The sequence below is a fragment of the Lithobates pipiens genome, unplaced genomic scaffold, assembly GCF_037356315.1.
Source record: "Lithobates pipiens isolate NorthernLeopardFrog02 unplaced genomic scaffold, aLitPip1_a1.2 Scaffold_18, whole genome shotgun sequence".
In the NCBI taxonomy this organism is placed as follows: Eukaryota; Metazoa; Chordata; class Amphibia; order Anura; family Ranidae; genus Lithobates; species Lithobates pipiens.
The window spans coordinates 635,577,079-635,595,322 of record NW_027507758.1 but is presented as its reverse complement, the minus strand read 5'-3'; the positions used below and the strand labels follow the sequence as shown (position 1 = coordinate 635,595,322).

The 18,244-nt window shown below is 45.0% G+C and overlaps 1 protein-coding gene across 1 annotated transcript in view; it reads right to left on the bottom strand.

Moving 5' to 3' along the window:
* The window catches only part of LOC143989319 (NACHT, LRR and PYD domains-containing protein 3-like), a 160,277-nt gene that overhangs the window by 23,159 nt on the left and 118,874 nt on the right, over positions 1–18,244 (bottom strand). The gene's annotated exons all lie outside the window — the stretch shown is intronic.

Sequence of the window (18,244 nt, the reverse complement as noted above, 5' to 3'; positions counted from 1 at the left end):
AATACTATTAAATAGCACATTCAATTGTGTCCATATCCCTTGAAAGACACAGTGTATTCAAAAATTATTATGCAAATAGGTGTCCCAAAAATTTACATATGTTTTTTAGCATAAAAGAAAAAAAAGTAATTATTTGTGTCTCAAAAATAACACTTATTTCTCAAATCGCCTTTCAGGACAACCCCGGAGAGAGTGTAGCTCCACCTTGCAATCAGGAAACACATGCCCACTTTAAAAACACCTCCTCCTCCTCCATGGCTCCAGTTATTGTGTTTCCTCCTTGGAGGAAGCATGTGCCTGAACCAGGGAGAGCTACACTCTCTGCAGGGGAGTAAGGCTTACCTTTTGTTGCAGGTTGTTTCTCTTTGACCCCCAGCAGCATCTCCACGGGGAGAGGACTCCTGGAGCTCCTGGTCCCGCCATCTCACGGGAGTAAGGACCCTCGGAGTGCCGGCGTCGGGTGCCCGGTGTCCGCTTGTTAGCGCAGGGAGGGCTCTGTTGCTGGCGGAGGCCGCTGCAGGTCAGCGGCATGGCTCCGTTTTCGGCGCCGGGTCCCGGGCGGCGACGGCGTCGTTCACGGTGACGCGCGGGCGCTCTGAGGGGGCGTGGCGCCATGGTTCAGCGCCTGGAACGCAGGGGTCATGGGGCGGGTCAGGTGACCGTGTGCTTCCGCCCGGCCTTGATGACGCGGCGGCCGGGAAAATTTAAAATGAGAGCTGTTTGTAAAATAGCTGCCTCACTCAAACGATGGAAGAGTGCAAGCCAGCTATGGCGGAGACAGGCGCCCCCAGCACCGGTCCAGCCCAGGTACGTAAGGTGCACTGGCACCCTCTGCTTTACTGTGGGTATGTCTTTGTTTGTTCCCCCCTCTTGGGGGCCTGTCGCTGCAGGTCAGAGGTGGACTTCGCTCTGACCTTTTGCAGCCTAGTTCTGGGGTCTCACTAGTAGGTCTGTTTGGTGGTGGGTCTCTGCACTGGCTTGGTGTTAAGCAACTGGTTGTTGAGAGCTTTTAGTGAAACCTGTATGTCGTTTCAGGAAAAATCACTAGGAAAAGCTAGACCAGGTCAGAGAAAATGTCCTTCTTGCAAAACCCCCCTCAGAGATTCATGGCAGAAGGCAATGTGCAGAAATTGTATCAGAGAATTGGTGGAAGAGGAAACATCTCAACAATATAAGGATTTGTTTTCTTCGGTTAAAGAGCTGACAAACTCTTTGAGTTCAGTCAAATCCATCCTGATACAAAACCCTCCCGCACAGACCGAGCCTCAGAACTTACCGCCCAGCCCCAGGGCATCGTCATCCAGACAGGTGGAAACTGAAGAGTCTGGAGACGAAGGGGGTAGTACTCTCATCTCCTTCAGGGATTCTGAGGAGGAGGAAGAGGAAGAAGATAGCAGGGGCTCCAAATTCAAGCTATCACTAGAGGAAGTAGATGATATTTTAAAAGCAATCTACACTACTCTAGAAATTCAGGAAGAAAAAGTACAACTGTCAGTTCATGACAAAATGTACCAGGGGTTGGACGAAACAAAACGGCGAGTTTTTCCTGTCCACAGGGTCCTCTCAGACTCAGTGAGAAAGGAGTGGAAGGACCCAGAAAAAGCCCCTTTCTTCTCTAAAGCTCTCAAGAGAAGGTTTCCCTTCGAAGATAAGGACTCAGAGGTTTGGAACAAGAAACCCAGAGTCGATGCAGCTTTCTCGCAGGTATCCAGACGAACGGATCTAGCCTTTGAAGATATGGGGATCCTTAAAGACCCAATGGACAAAAAAGCTGACTCCATCCTTAAAAAAGCTTGGGATGCTGCGTCAGTCAGTCTAAAACCAGCAATGGCAGCTACGGTGGTGGCCAGGAATCTGGAATGTTGGGTAGAGAAGCTGAAGAGCCATATTGAGGCGGGGACACCCCGCAAGGATCTCTTAGAGTCCTTTCCACTGATCCTGAATGCAGTCAAATACATGGCGGATGCATCAGCAGAATCAGTTAAACTGGCCGCTAGGTCTTCGGCTCTTGTAAATTCAGCCAGGAGAGCAGTTTGGCTGAAAACATGGTCTGGGGACACTGCCTCTAAGGTCAAGCTGTGTGGTCTTCCCTTCTCGGGTGACTTGCTCTTTGGTCCTGATTTAGAGTCTGTGCTGGATAGAACAGCCGATAAAAAGAAGGCTTTTCCAGTTAAGAAAAAGCAGATTGCTAAAAAGAATTTTCGTGCTTTTCAGCAGTCCCATAAAAAAGACCAGGAGCACAAGAGCAGATGGGGTTCACAGAAGGGCAAAGGCAGGGGTGGAGTCCTCTTTAGATCTCCCCCAGAGCAGTCCCCTAAGAACAAGTGACAATATCTCCCCAGTGGGGGGGAGACTGTCAGCTTTTCGCGAACAATGGGACAGGCTGTCTCCAAATCTGTTCGTGAAGAGCGTTGTCGATCAGGGGTACAGGTTGGAGTTTTCAGAACTACCCCCGAGCAGGTTTTATGTGACAACATTGCCAAGGGATCAGGAGAAGGCCTCTGCAATGAAGCTGTTGTTACAGGAGCTGATACAGCAAGAGGTTCTGATTCAAGTCCCAGTAAACCAGCAGGGCGGGGGTTTTTATTCACATATTTTTCTGGTGAAAAAACCCTCAGGGAAGTACCGTCTAATCCTGAATCTGAAATTCCTGAACAGGTTCATTCGGTACAAACGTTTCAGGATGGATACAATTTTCTCCATCACAAAGCTGTTGACCCCAGAATGCTTCATGGCATCCCTGGACCTAAGGGATGCCTACCTTCATATACCAATTCATCAGGCATCGCAGCAGTTCCTGCGCCTGGCATTGAAGGTAGGGAGTTCGGTATGGCACCTCCAATTCAGGGCTCTGCCGTTCGGACTCTCGCCCTCTCCCAGGGTCTTTACGAAGATTATGGCAGAGGCTTTGGAACCCCTGAAATTGAAGGGGATTCCAGTCGTTCCTTATCTGGACGACCTTTTGTTTTTTGCAGACTCCAGGGAGCAGGTCCTAGTCAATCTCCAGAGGGCCCAGTCTCACCTCGAGGGCCTGGGATGGCTTCTAAACCTAGAGAAGTCAATCCTGACCCCCTCACAGGAAATGAAATTTCTGGGGTATACATTAAATTCGATTCTCCAGAAAGTTTTCCTGCCGTTGGAAAAACAGGAAAAGTTACAGCTAGCTGTACAGCGGATACAGAGCAACCAGACAGTCTCAGTCAGGATGGCTATGGCAGTTCTGGGCCTGCTTACGGCAGCAATCCCGGCTGTTCAGTGGGCCAGGTTCCATTCCAGACCCCTTCAGAGGGAGGTTCTGTCAAGCTGGTCCCATCAGGATCCTTTGGAAAAACAGCTAAAAATTTCGTCAAAGACGAAAAGGGCTCTTTGGTGGTGGAGAGACCAGGCAAACCTCTCAAGGGGCCTGGTGTGGACCTTTCCTGTGGACAAGCGCCTTACTACAGACGCAAGTGCCTGGGGCTGGGGAGCCCATCTGGATGGTCAGACATCTCAGGGGGTCTGGTCCAAACAGGAAGCTCAAAGATCATCCAACTGGAGGGAGTTGAAGGCGATCTTTCTGGGTTTAGTGGCATTTCAGCAGAGTTTGAGAAGCCACCATGTTCAGGTGTTGTCAGACAACACAACAGCGGTTACCTACATTATGAAGCAAGGGGGAACCAGAAGCAGGAGCTTGATGGAGCTGGCCAATCTGTTGTTAGCCTGGGCAGAACAGAACACAGCCTCACTATCGGCAGTGCATCTGAAGGGCTCTCAGAATTTGTTTGCGGACCTCCTAAGCAGGCGCAAATTGCTAGAGGCAGAATGGAGTCTGAATCAGGAAGTGTTCCTGATGATCTCCGAGGCCTGGGGGGTTCCTCAGGTAGACCTTTTTGCCAGCCAGCAGAACTCAAAGGTGGACAGATTCTTTTCTCTTCACCGAGGAGATGCAGCAATAGGGTTGGATGCATTCGCTCACCCCTGGCATTACCAGCTGTGCTATGCCTTTCCCCCCTTTCCTCTAATTCCACTAGTACTGAGGAAATTCAGGGAAGAAAGGACAGACTTAATACTAGTCACTCCTTTTTGGCCAAAAAGACCCTGGTTCGCGGGTCTTCGAAACCTAGCCTCGAAGCCCCCATGGAGGTTACCACTCAGAAAAGATCTGTTATCCCAGGGGACAGTAAGTCATCCAGAAGTGGAACTCCTGCAGCTAACCGCCTGGTTTCTGAGGAGGACCTGTTAAAAGCTAAAGGTCTCTCAGATAAAGTAGTAAAGACCCTGCTGTCCAGTAGGAAGGCAGTTACACAGGCAATTTACATGAAGGTCTGGAAAAAGTTCAACTCCTGGTGCAGTTCTAGAGAACTCAAGGTCAAGAGCACGGTGTCAGTCTTGGAGTTTCTCCATGAAGGAATGGAGAAGGGTCTCGCAGCCAGTACCCTGAAGACTCAGGTGGCTGCCTTATCAGTTTTCTTTGAAAAGACTTTATCTAAAGAAACTTTAATTTCTAGATTTTTTAGGGCTCTTGCTCGAAATAGACCAGTAGCCCTTAAAGACTTTCCCAGTTGGGATTTGTCTACAGTTTTACAGGGTCTCTCGGGAGCATCGTTTGAACCCTTACAGGAAGCTTCTTTGCAGAAGGTGGTTTTAAAAACAATCTTTTTGGTGGCCATCACCTCGGCCAGGAGAGTCAGCGAGCTCCAAGCTCTAGCTATTACAGAACCCTTCCTTAGAATTTATCAGGACAGGGTGGTACTGAGGACGGATCCAGCATTCCTACCGAAAGTATCCTCAACTTTCCATCGATCACAGGAAATAGTGTTACCTACATTCTCTGCAACCCCAGCAAATGCAGGAGAGGAAGTTTTTTCACACATTGGATGTGAGAAGGTGTCTTTTACAGTTTCTGAAAGTTACTAAAGAATTTTGAAAATCAAACGCCCTCTTTGTGATATTTTCTGGATCACGCAAGGGGGAGAAAGCTTCTAAAAGTACGCTGGGTAGGTGGCTTAAGTTGGCTATAACAGAAGCCTATAAAGCAAAAGGAGAAATACCTCCCTCAGGTATTGCTGCCCACTCTACTAGATCCACGGCAGTTTCCTGGGCTGAAAGGGCCGGTGCCACGCCTGAACAAATCTGCAAGGCTGCCACTTGGTCCAGTTATTCGACATTTCTCCGGCATTACCGGTTAGATCTACTGTCTGCAGCAGATCAGGCCTTCGGCAGGAAGGTACTGCAGGCAGTAGTCCCGCCCTAGGGTAAGTTTCTCGGTTATCCTCTCCGGGGTTGTCCTGAAAGGCGATTTGAGAAAGACTCAGTTAGACTTACCGGTGACGGTATTTCTAAGAGCCTTTCAGGACAACCGTTACTTCCCTCCCTAGGTTATGCTTAGTAAATGTATTAAGTTCTACCATGGTGTTGTGCTTTCTGTGCTTTGTTTTCCAGCGTCGGAAGGCCACAATAACTGAAGCCATGGAGGAGGAGGAGGTGTTTTTAAAGTGGGCATGTGTTTCCTGATTGCAAGGTGGAGCTACACTCTCTCCGGGGTTGTCCTGAAAGGCTCTTAGAAATACCGTCACCGGTAAGTCTAACTGAGTCTTTTCTAAACAAGCAGAGAACCAAGTCCTCAAAATACAAGTGTCCCAAAGAAAAGCAATAGGTAGTGATGGATCAACAATCAGCACATCCTTCTCCTGTGTGCTTTCTTATGAGTGTCCCCAGATGATACAAATCCTTCACCACACCAACAGTGACCCCCTATGGATGGAGCACTCACCAGATGGAATGCCTAGCACTCTCGCACCAGGCTCAACAAGCGTTGCAAATTAATTAATTGAGGATCACAGATGTCCAGCACACAATATTCAGGGAGTATTCATTCCTCTTTGCAGATTCCAATAGAAATATTTCCCCAAGTTCCTCAAAAAGAAAAACATAGGCTTCCCATGGTGTAATACTATAAAACAACTTTAATAGCACACTTAAAAGCCACTGAGTAATGCACTCACATGTAAAAAACTTGTAACAAGCACTCCAAAGTCACTGCAATACTTCACATCAGCAAAACTTCACTCTTAAGGCATTGGTGATTATAGTAGATACTAGTCACAGTAGCAGTGTCAGTGAAATCTCTCACCCCTCCTCCTGCTGTATGGTACCCTACAGCCAGACTCTCAGTGACACTCTCCCTCCAGTCCTGTTCCTCGTGTCAGAGGCACACACACACTTTCGCCTTGTTTGCAGAGTAGGTTCAATCAATAGTTGCCAGATAGCCACGCCCCCGTTTTGTCATGAGACTTATTCATAGGGAACCCTATGAAGAATGAATACTCCCTGAATATTGTGTGCTGGACATCTGTGATCCTCAATTAATTAATTTGCAACGCTTGTTGAGCCTGGTGCGAGAGTGCTAGGCATTCCATCTGGTGAGTGCTCCATCTATAGGGGGTCACTGTTGGTGTGGTGAAGGATTTGTATCATCTGGGGACACTCATAAGAAAGCACACAGGAGAAGGATGTGCTGATTGTTGATCCATCACTACCTATTGCTTTTCTTTGGGACATTTGTATTTTGAGGACTTGTTTCTCTGCTTGTTTAGAAAATAAGTGTTATTTTTGAGACACAAATAATTACTTTTTTTTCTTTTATGCTAAAAAACATATGTAAATTTTTGGGACACCTATTTGCATAATAATTTTTGAATACACTGTGTCTTTCAAGGGATATGGACACAATTGAATGTGCTATTTAATGGTATTTATTCTTTGCATATACACTTATTGAGTGATTTAAGGTTATTTGATTTTGTGATTTATATGCTTGTATTTTTCTTTTTTCCTTTTTCACATATATATATATATTTTGTTTGAGGGATTCTGGAGTTACATTTTGCTTGGAGTTGCGTTTTCAATGGCTGGGGGCAATTTGAGCCAGAGCACTCAGTAAAGGACTCCACCCGTAATCTATTAGGTGTGTTTCCTGTTGTGAGTGCTGTCTTTGTGCTTTGCTTTTCTAGTTCTATTTTATTTGAATTTATATGATGACTTGCTTAACCACCTACAGACCAGTGTAGGTGTATAAGCATCCTGTCAGCAAGTGGTTATAACCAACTCACAGCTGTTTGTGTGTCTTTTTTTTTTATAACCAGCCAATTAGATTTCAATAAAAAGTGATCCAGGCAGCTCTACAGCAACCTGACTACTTTTCCAGTATGGAGAAGGGCCAATCCCCACATTGGTCCCCAGGCTCTAGTGTTCATCTGGGGAGCCCTGGACCATGATAAATGGCTGAGAGCACTAAACACAGAGGACATGGAAGAACACATGTTCCCCACTGTCCTCTGTGACTAATTAAGCCGAAAGATGATGATGCTTTAATCACTTCTGGTTTCAGAACTGTCATTTCCTAGCGGTTATAACCATTCAAGCAGATAGTGAGGCATGATCTGTGCCTAATTAGCTGCATTGGAGGGAAGGGGGAGACATAGGGGGTGCAATAAACCTCAGATGTCTCCATAAAGTGTACCTGTCACCTGCCCAAATATATCACATAGGGGGCTTATTAGCCCCTTTGTCATAGCAATAAGGTTAAATGAAAATCCAAAAAAATTGTAAGAAAATTAAATTTTAATAAAATAAATAAAAGAAAAGAAAAGCACTGTCATTCCCAATGCATACTGTGACAGTGTGCAAGGCGAGATACACAATAATAGGTACATTTCACTTTGCATTCATTCCCTTGTAAGGGACTAAACCGGAATCCGGCCTGGTTTTTCCAGCCTCTATACAAGGCTGGGTTCTGGTCCGGATGATCGAGTCCACTGGAGTCCACAGTCAGCGTGACCTTAAATATCCAGGAAGAGAGCAAAGCAGGACTATGTTTTGTGGCTGACGGGGACCAGCCCTGCACTGTATAGAGAGGAGACTATTTGTTTAGTTAGCGCCTGACGGCAAGGATTTAATTTACTGTTCGTTTGTTTTTACTTTGCAAACCTCCTGCAAATAAACCTGGTATCTGCCTGATTTTTAAGAAAGTGCCTGTTTGCTGACTCTCATTCAGAAAAGGAAATCCCCACAGCTAATCTCCCCACAATACACACAAATGCAAATGCAAGCATGTAAACAGTGATTGCACCGCACAATTGAGGCATTACCATGAATTTCAGTGTGAGAGCAATAATTCTAGAGCCATCATTCATAATTAACTCTACCCTGGTGACTTGGTTAAAGTCTTTTAAAGTGCCAGCATTTTAAAAAAAGTTAAAGGGGTTGTAAAGCTTTGTTTTTTATTTTCTAAATAGGTTCCTTTAAGCTAGTGCATTGTTTGTTCACTTACCTTTTCCTTAGATTTCCCTTCTAAATGTTTTTTTTTCTTTGTCTGAATTTCTCACTTCCTATTTCTCCTCAGTAAACTCCACACCATCATCCAAGCGGTGTTTAGTCAGCCAGAACAGCTTACTGAGGAGGAACAGGAAGTGAGAAATTTATACAAAGAAAAAAAAACATTTAGAACGGAAATTGATAGAAAAGGTAAGTGAACCAACAATGCACTAGCTTAAAGGAACCTATTTAGAAAATAAAAAACAAACCTTTACAACCCCTTTAAGTACCATAGTTTATCGCTACTTCTCAGCACACACAATTTTGAGTCTTGGTATGTTTGGTATCTATTTATTCGATGCAACATTATTTTTTACGCTTTCATTTTTTAATTTAAAAAAAATTGCTTTACATTGTGTGCACTAAAATCCATTTTACTGTATTTTTCCTGAAAATTTGCATTTAATAAACAGCTGCTCAAATATTTTATGGCAACAAAAAAAATATACGTCATTTCTGGGTCCTGCCCCTTATACTGTGGTTTGAAATATTTTAATGATATTTTAAACATAACCATTTTTTTTATAACCTTTTTTAAGATATTTTTAAATGCTTTAATATACCATTTGACATTTGTTTCTCTCCCCCTTTATGGTCTGTCCTGGTCTATTTTTAGTCTATTTTATTTCCATTTTTTATCCTTGGTGCAGGATATTTTATGGTTATCAATTTTAAGATTATTTTTTATGGCCGTTCTTTATTTTCCCATTATTCCATTTGTATTTGTAGATACTAGTTTACCGAGTGTCATATTGCTGGCCCATTACAGGGATATGCTGATCTATCTGCCTCTTTGCAATTTAGGCTACAGTAATATGGCTACCGGCAGTCTATCCAGCTCTATACATCTACATAATATTCCCCAGCTGTATTTTAGTCTAGCTTTTGTGAAACTACTTTCTAATAAATGATTTTTACAGTATTGCGGTCCAGACATAATAGTATCTGTTTCGGGGTGACGGCCATATAGCTTTATAGACATATATTGTCTTTTTCCCCTTGCTCCGCCGTCCTTTTTCGTTTTTCTTTGTCTTTATGCAAGTGTCTGACATGCTGCACACAGCATTTGCGGTGTGAGCTCGATCAAGTGAGGAGTATACCCACCCTGATTGGTCCGTCCCCTTATATAATTTCCCTGTTTTCCTTAGCATGATATATGATAGGGTGAGGCGAACGTTGTCTTGATACGCCCACCCGCTCCTATTTGTCCGCCCATATACACATCAGCCCTGATACTCATTAACACCATATGAACTATGGGCGGAAGTTCTCCGCCCAGAGCTCTTAAAAATCACTTCCTGTCACCATCTTGCTATCCCAGTTGAAGTCCTATTGTTGACGTAACGCGTAGGAGCCGGAAGTGACGTTTACATCCGGGCTAGTTGCTCGGCGGTCTGCTGTGCTTTACATGTCCATCCTCTTGTGAGTAGTTATTTTTACTTTTAATAAAATTGTTTTAAAAATACTACACTATGGCGGTATCTCTCGGTTTATCCTTTTGAGCCTGGTGACCATACACAAGGAAACTGGATATATTTGTGTCATCTCCAAGATTCCATTGTACAGCCATCACCTGGATCATCCTCTGTTTCCTGATTGCCCCGTGTGTCTGTTTTGCTGCTTAATCCCGCAGCAGGGAGGTAATTACCTAGTGATAGCACAACCACTGGCACGGATCACCACCAGAGGATCGTTTCACGTTTGGCACTTTGCACTTCAACCCGATTGACGCTTTATCTGTGCGGCGATTTTTTAATCTTTAGTGGCATGTCTTTATTGGATGCTATTTGGGACACTTTAGTTTGATGCACTGACACGATTGTGCTTCACATATATGGTTTACATCATATTGCATTTTATTTAATTTTTTTACCGCTGTGATTCACTGATTTGTTTCGAGTATTATATGCACAGGTTTTATGCACTTTTTTTGTTGCATGTAGTAATCTTAATTAGTTCTTGCACATACCCGCAATTTTTAATTGTTTGAGTTGATCCACTTTTTTATTGACCACTTTTGATGTTTCACATATTCTCACATTGATTTACACTTGGTCATTTTATAAGATTGTGTTTATAAGATTGTCTTTTTTCTCTTATTTTGGGGTTTAATAAGTAAGCGCACACACCCCCCTTTTTTTAAATTTTTACATATTGAGAGTCCACTCATATAGTGATTGCTGCTGCTTTTTGTTTTTACCTCCCCCCATTTTACATAGAGCGCGGAAGCTTACAGATATACATTTCCCATTTTAAACCATTTTACTTCTGCTGCAAATATGGAGGTTTTTTCTTTTTTAGAAAAAAGACAAATCAATTTGGAGGAGGTATTTAATGCCACTAATATAGAGAGCAAAAATAAGAATAACAATGTAGAACATCTTATAAAAAAACTCAGATATAACATGGAAAAAAGGGTGAGCCTATGGTGGGACATCACCACCTTTGAACAATACCTGAAAGATGGTTTAGTTCCAAGACGGTTGAGGTGGGATGTCCCACCAAATGATGGCCTGATGGACCAAGAGTCATTGGATGAATGGTTCAGTTTCTTTAATGAAAAGGGAATAGAACTATTACATTTTTTAATAAAAAGAAAACAGAGGAAAATTAAAATAGTAGAACGTAATATTGAACAGATCAAAAGCGATTTGGAGATACACAAAGAGTCTGCGGAGTTTCTTACGCTGACTACACAGCTAAATAAAGACCTAATTAAAAAGGATAAGGAAGTCCAAACTAGGAAGAGTAAAAAATATACTAGAGATATGGGTGATTTTAAAAATGAGCAGGTCTTCAGATGGCAGAGCCAATTGGGACGTTTAGATCCCATTTCAGCCTATTCAACACCTGAGAGACCTGTACAAATGGAGACTACTGCACCTTTAACTACCCACGCTGCAGTGTCACATATATTACCCTCCACGAGTGGACAAATAAGGAATGAGTCCCCAAGGTCAAATAAACCGAATGGAGGACACAATTATCTAAAACAAGCAACACCACAGTACCCAGATAGAAGGCCCTCACAAAATTCACATACACCAAAAAAGGGCTGGAAAAAACCACACTGGAAGAAAACGCATAATAAGAAGGGGAACCATGGGGATTATCGGCAACATCCCCCATATGAACAACCACGTGGCCCCCATTATCCTCCGTATGTAAGGAATCCTGCTCCGTATCATGAGTATAACCGTAGAGAAAGAGAGGACTGGGGACCACCACAAAATTACCAACGCCCATACGACCAGTATTCAGTCCCTATTTATAATCAGTATGCACCACTTAGAGACTACCGAGAAGATGAAAGGGATGAACAGTATTACCAGACCTATTATCCTGACCCTTATGAAAATAGAGCTTTTTTAGGAAGAGGCCAGGATCATCATCCTCCAAGGGGGAGAGATGTACAGAGAGAAAGAGAACAAAGTCCAAAAAGAAGAGAGGCAGAAGAGCGGGAGCGCGACAACAAGCGAAAAAGAGAATAAAAGGAGAGGGAGTGTTTAACCTGAGTGGCATCCCTCTTACTACAGAAGAAACAGCTGTACTGGACAAAGGTCTGAAGTTTGCCCCCAAAAAGAATTTAGACAAATTCCAGACATACGTAAATATCCAGAAATACATAAGAGGTTTGAACATGAAGAAATATTTTATGAATAACCCCAGGAGCACTCACATTCCCGTGCCCAATGGTATTACACATAGCACTTTACGCAACAAATCAGTTTTTAATCCTCAAATTAACAATAACAAATTTGTTGACGTTTTTAAAAAAATTGTTACGGAAGATTTAAGAAATTTAGATACCAAAAAACAAAGTGAACCGAATTACATGAAATGTGGAATTAAACGCCTAAAGGAGCGCAAAGATATAGTGGTCCGCCCAGCGGACAAAGGAGGGGGTATTGTGATATTGTCCAAGACCCAATATAACGATAATATGAGTAAATTATTAAATGATAAGGACACTTATCGATTATTACCAAAAAATCCGGTTTTTAGAGGAAGAAAAGAATTGGAATTGATAGTACATTTAGGTTTAAAGAAATCGATCCTAAACAAAAAAGAAGCTCAATTCCTTATACCAGAGTCAGTAAGGACGCCTATTATTTATTATCTTCCAAAAATCCATAAGGACAAAACCAACCCACCTCCGAGGCCGATAGTGAACGGCATAGATTCACTCTCTTCAAGGATAGGATCCTATATAGATAATTTCTTACAGCCGACAGTGCAGAAAACAAAAGCTTATCTGCGAGATACCAAACATATTTTACAGATCCTGGAAGAGCTTACATTCGAAGGGCCGTTTATCCTCGCAACAGCCGACGTTACCTCATTATATACCATTATACCTCATCATGAGGCGTGTGAGGCCGTCAAGTGGGGTTTGAGGGAATACTCTCAACTAGTTTGTTCACAAAGGAAATTTTTAGTCAAGTGTCTCGATTTTTGTTTAAAAAACAATTACTTTTGGTTTAACCGTTCTTTTTACCACCAAACAACGGGTGTGGCAATGGGGGCCAAATTTGCTCCTAGCGTTGCTGGATTATTCATGGCTAAGTGGGAGGATGAAGCCGTTTTTTTAGACGCTCCCAAAGAATTAATATTGTACAGGCGATATATTGACGATATCATAATTCTGTGGAAAGGATGTCGGACCAGCCTTAACCAGTTCCAACAGAGATTGAATGTGAATGACAAGAACATCACATTAACATGGAATACCGATGACAAGGAGATTGTCTTTCTGGATCTGGTAATCATGCAAGAAGATGGAAAATTGAATACTAAAACACATTTCAAGAGCGTAGATAAAAATAGTTACCTCCCACTAACTAGTTGCCATCATCAAAACTGGCTCTTTAATATTCCTAAGTAGTGATGGCCGAACGGTTCGCCCGGCGGTCGTTTCGCGGCGAATTTCCGACTTTCGCCGTCCGCGGGTTCGAACGCCTTTTTCCGTCGTTCGCCCCGGCGGACTTACGTGTTTAATGTATACAAGAACTTTAACCTTTCGTGACACGTTTATCATGTGTTACAGGACAACCAATTGAGACATGACAGCTCATGGACACTTGGACATTCCCCCTAACCTATAAATACACCCGATCCGGTGGCCATTTTACATTCTTTCTTCTGTCACTGTAGGGAAAGGATCCTGTGTGGAGTAGGGACAGAGAAAACGCTAGCTATTTGGTACACAAAAGTTCTTTTCAGGACTGGTATAGGTGTTAGGTCAGCAGCCTGAGTTTCTTTTGTCAGTTTAGATAAAGGGACAGAGCGCTGTATGCTGCTATTTTAGGGACAGCTCAGCCAGATTAGTCTTTCTTCATCATCATCATCATCATCATCATTAGCTGTTACTATCAGGTCCACAAAAGAGCTGTTCCAGCTAATCGTTCCAGCCTACTCTTTTTTGCCAATTTGTATAGGGACAGGCAGGAAGCAGTGTGTCAGGCAGTGAGGATAATTTTAAAGACTTGCTGTTACTATTAGTTCCACAAAGGTTCTTTTCAGGACTGGTATCAGTGGTACGGTAATAGGCTTGTACACGTATAATATTCTTTCTTCCAAATATAGAAAGAATATTATACTTGACTGCTGCCCTTCTGCTGCAGTCTGCTAATCATTCACAACTCACTTGTTCCACAAAAGTTCTTATAAGGACTGGTAACTTGGTCTGTCTAGGGTGCTACGGTACATAGGCTTGGGTGCGGTACAGTCTGCTGTTCTGTAAGGACCGCTATCGGTCCACAATAGATAGGGTTGCCGTGCACTACTGCTGACCGCTGCCCTATACTGCAGCAGTCCTTCAGCAGTATAGGGACTGACGCACAGTCTGCTAAACACTAATACACAACCTGCTTGGTCCACAAAAGTTCTTATAAGGACTGGTAACTTGGTATAGGGTGCTACGGTACATAGGCCTGAGTGCGTTACAGTCTGCTGTTCTGTAAGGACCGCTATCGGTCCACAATACATAGGGTTGACGTGCACTACTGCTGACCGCTGCCCTATACTGCAGCAGTCCTTCAGCGGTATAGGGACTGACGCACAGTCTGCTAAACACTAACACACAACCTGCTTGGTCCACAAAAGTTCTTATAAGGACTGGTAACTTGGTATAGGGTGCTACGGTACATAGGCCTGAGTGCAGTACAGTCTGCTGTTCTGTAAGGACCGCTATCGGTCCACAATACATAGGGTTGCCGTGCACTACTGCTGACCGCTGCCCTATACTGCAGCAGTCCTTCAGCGGTATAGGGACTGACGCACAGTCTGCTAAACACTAACACACAACCTGCTTGGTCCACAAAAGTTCTTATAAGGACTGGTAACTTGGTATAGGGTGCTACGGTACATAGGCCTGAGTGCAGTACAGTCTGCTGTTCTGTAAGGACCGCTATCGGTCCACAATACATAGGGTTGACGTGCACTACTGCTGACCGCTGCCCTATACTGCAGCAGTCCTTCATTGGTATAGGGACTGACGTACAGTCTGCTAATCACTAACACACAACCTGCTTGGTCCACAAAAGTTCTTATAAGGACTGGTAACTTGGTATAGGGTGCTACGGTACATAGGCCTGAGTGCAGTACAGTCTGCTGTTCTGTAAGGACCGCTATCGGTCCACAATACATAGGGTTGACGTGCACTACTGCTGACCGCTGCCCTATACTGCAGCAGTCCTTCATTGGTATAGGGACTGACGTACAGTCTGCTAATCACTAACACACAACCTGCTTGGTCCACAAAAGTTCTTATAAGGACTGGTAACTTGGTATAGGGTGCTACGGTACATAGGCCTGAGTGCAGTACAGTCTGCTGTTCTGTAAGGACCGCTATCGGTCCACAATACATAGGGTTGCCGTGCACTACTGCTGACCGCTGCCCTATACTGCAGCAGTCCTTCATTGGTATAGGGACTGACGTACAGTCTGCTAATCACTAACACACAACCTGCTTGGTCCACAAAAGTTTTTATAAGGACTGGTAACTTGGTATAGGGTGCTACGGTACATAGGCCTGAGTGCAGTACAGTCTGCTGTTCTGTAAGGACCGCTATCGGTCCACAATACATAGGGTTGCCGTGCACTACTGCTGACCGCTGCCCTATACTGCAGCAGTCCTTCATTGGTATAGGGACTGACGTACAGTCTGCTAATCACTAACACACAACCTGCTTGGTCCACAAAAGTTCTTATAAGGACTGGTAACTTGGTATAGGGTGCTACGGTACATAGGCCTGAGTGCGTTACAGTCTGCTGTTCTGTAAGGACCGCTATCGGTCCACAATACATAGGGTTGCCGTGCACTACTGCTGACCGCTGCCCTATACTGCAGCAGTCCTTCATTGGTATAGGGACTGACGTACAGTCTGCTAATCACTAACACACAACCTGCTTGGTCCACAAAAGTTCTTATAAGGACTGGTAACTTGGTATAGGGTGCTACGGTACATAGGCCTGAGTGCGTTACAGTCTGCTGTTCTGTAAGGACCGCTATCGGTCCACAATACATAGGGTTGCCGTGCACTACTGCTGACCGCTGCCCTATACTGCAGCAGTCCTTCATTGGTATAGGGACTGACGTACAGTCTGCTAATCACTAACACACAACCTGCTTGGTCCACAAAAGTTCTTATAAGGACTGGTAACTTGGTATAGGGTGCTACGGTACATAGGCCTGAGTGCGTTACAGTCTGCTGTTCTGTAAGGACCGCTATCGGTCCACAATACATAGGGTTGCCGTGCACTACTGCTGACCGCTGCCCTATACTGCAGCAGTCCTTCATTGGTATAGGGACTGACGTACAGTCTGCTAATCACTAACACACAACCTGCTTGTTCCACAAAAGTTCTTATAAGGACTGGTAACTTGGTATAGGGTGCTACGGTACATAGGCTTGAGTGCGGTACAGTCTGCTGTTCTGTAAGGACCGCTATCGGTCCACAATAGATAGGGTTGACGTGCACCACTGCTGACCGCTGCCCTATACTGCAGCAGTCCTTCAGCGGTATAGGGACTGACGTACAGTCTGCTAAACACTAATACACAACCTGCTTGGTCCACAAAAGTTCTTATAAGGACTGGTAACTTGGTATAGGGTGCTACGGTACATAGGCTTGAGTGCGGTACAGTCTGCTGTTCTGTAAGGACCGCTATAGGTCCACAATAGATAGGGTTGACGTGCACCACTGCTGACCGCTCACCTATACTGCAGCAGTCCTTCAGCGGTATAGGGACTAAGAGTTTTGTCACAGGGTCATTTAAAAAATGACATGCAGAGGAAGAGGCAGGCCCTTCCGCAGGGGTGGTAGGGGTAGGGCAGGAGCAACAGGCTTGAGCCAAAGTGGGAAGTTGCAGAAGGTGCGTTCAATTACTTTAAAGGATGCACCAGACTTGGTTGAGTGGCTCGCTCAGCCTTACTCTTCTGCACCCTCCTCATCCTCTCGATCTGCACCCTCTTCTTCACTCTCTGCTATGTGCACCCCCAAAGACACTACCACCAACAACACGACCACCACCACCACCACCACATACCTTCCGCTTGAGTCACTGGAATTATTTTCCGATCCATATCAAGAGGACATTTCTGATGCGCAGCCACTCTTGGTATTGGATCAGGAAGAGGAGGTAGCAACAAGCGCTACTCAGCAGTCTGACGCCAGTACCCAGATCAGCCCAAGGAGGAGGTTGGTCCCCGGTGTTGCTGCCTACTCCGAGATCTCTACTTATAGCGGTGGGGAAGGTGACGTTGATGATGACGTGTCTAGTGATGTCACGTGGGTGCCCACAAGAGAGGAAGAGGAGGGGAGTTCAGAGGGAGATATGGACCAGCAGATAGGGAGGAGAAGCAGCAATGACTTACATTGCACAGCAGGGACAAAGCAGACTGCAAATGTATCAGGAGCGAGTCATCGACCATGTACGGTCACATCTGGCGCTCCCAGGACACCGGCACATGGCTCCGCAGTGTGGGCTTTTTTTAACGTGTCCGCTGCTGACAATAGCGTTGCCATCTGCAATCTTTGCAGTCAACGCGTTAGTCGCGGTAAGCCCAATACTCACCTAGGGACGACCGCCTTAAGAAGGCACATGAGCAGCCATCACCGAGCCCAGTGGGAGCAACGGAACACACAAAGCCACACTGCAGGCTCTCACCGTCCAGCCTCGTCTTCTACTTCTCCTTCTCCTCTCTCCTCACAATTGTCCTCCACTCCACCTTCCATCACGCCAAGCTCACATTTTTCTGCAAAAAGGCAGGCTTCCGTGGGCCTAATGTTTGAGCGTAAAAAAATGATGACGCCGGATAACCCTCTTGCCCAACGGTTGGCGGCTGGCTTGTCAGAACTCATAGCCCGCCAACTACTGCCATATAAACTGGTGGACTCGGAGGCCTTTCGCAAATTTGTGGCCATTGGAACACCACAATGGAAGGTCCCAGGAAGGAAGTATTTCTCAGAGAAGGGCATCCCAGAGCTATATGGCCATGTTCAGCGGCAAGTGAATGTATCTCTGGCACACAGTGTCGGTGCCAAGATACATCTGACCACAGACACGTGGTCTAGCAAACACGGGCAGGGAAGGTATATCAGTTTTACTGCCCACTGGGTGAACCTTCTGACGGCCGTCAAGCATGTAACCCGTGGCACCCGTGTAGATTTGGTTTTACCGCCACGGATTGCATGCAGGCCTGACTCTTCTTCTCCTCCTCCTACTCCATCCTCCTCCCTCTCCTCCTCAGCTGCCTCCTCCTTTTCCGCTGCTAGCGTCTCTTCCACTGCACCGCCCAAGCTCCCCAGAACCTATTCCACATGCCAGGTGAGACGTTGCCATGCCGTGCTGCGTCTGTTGTGCCTGGAAGCAAAGAGCCACACT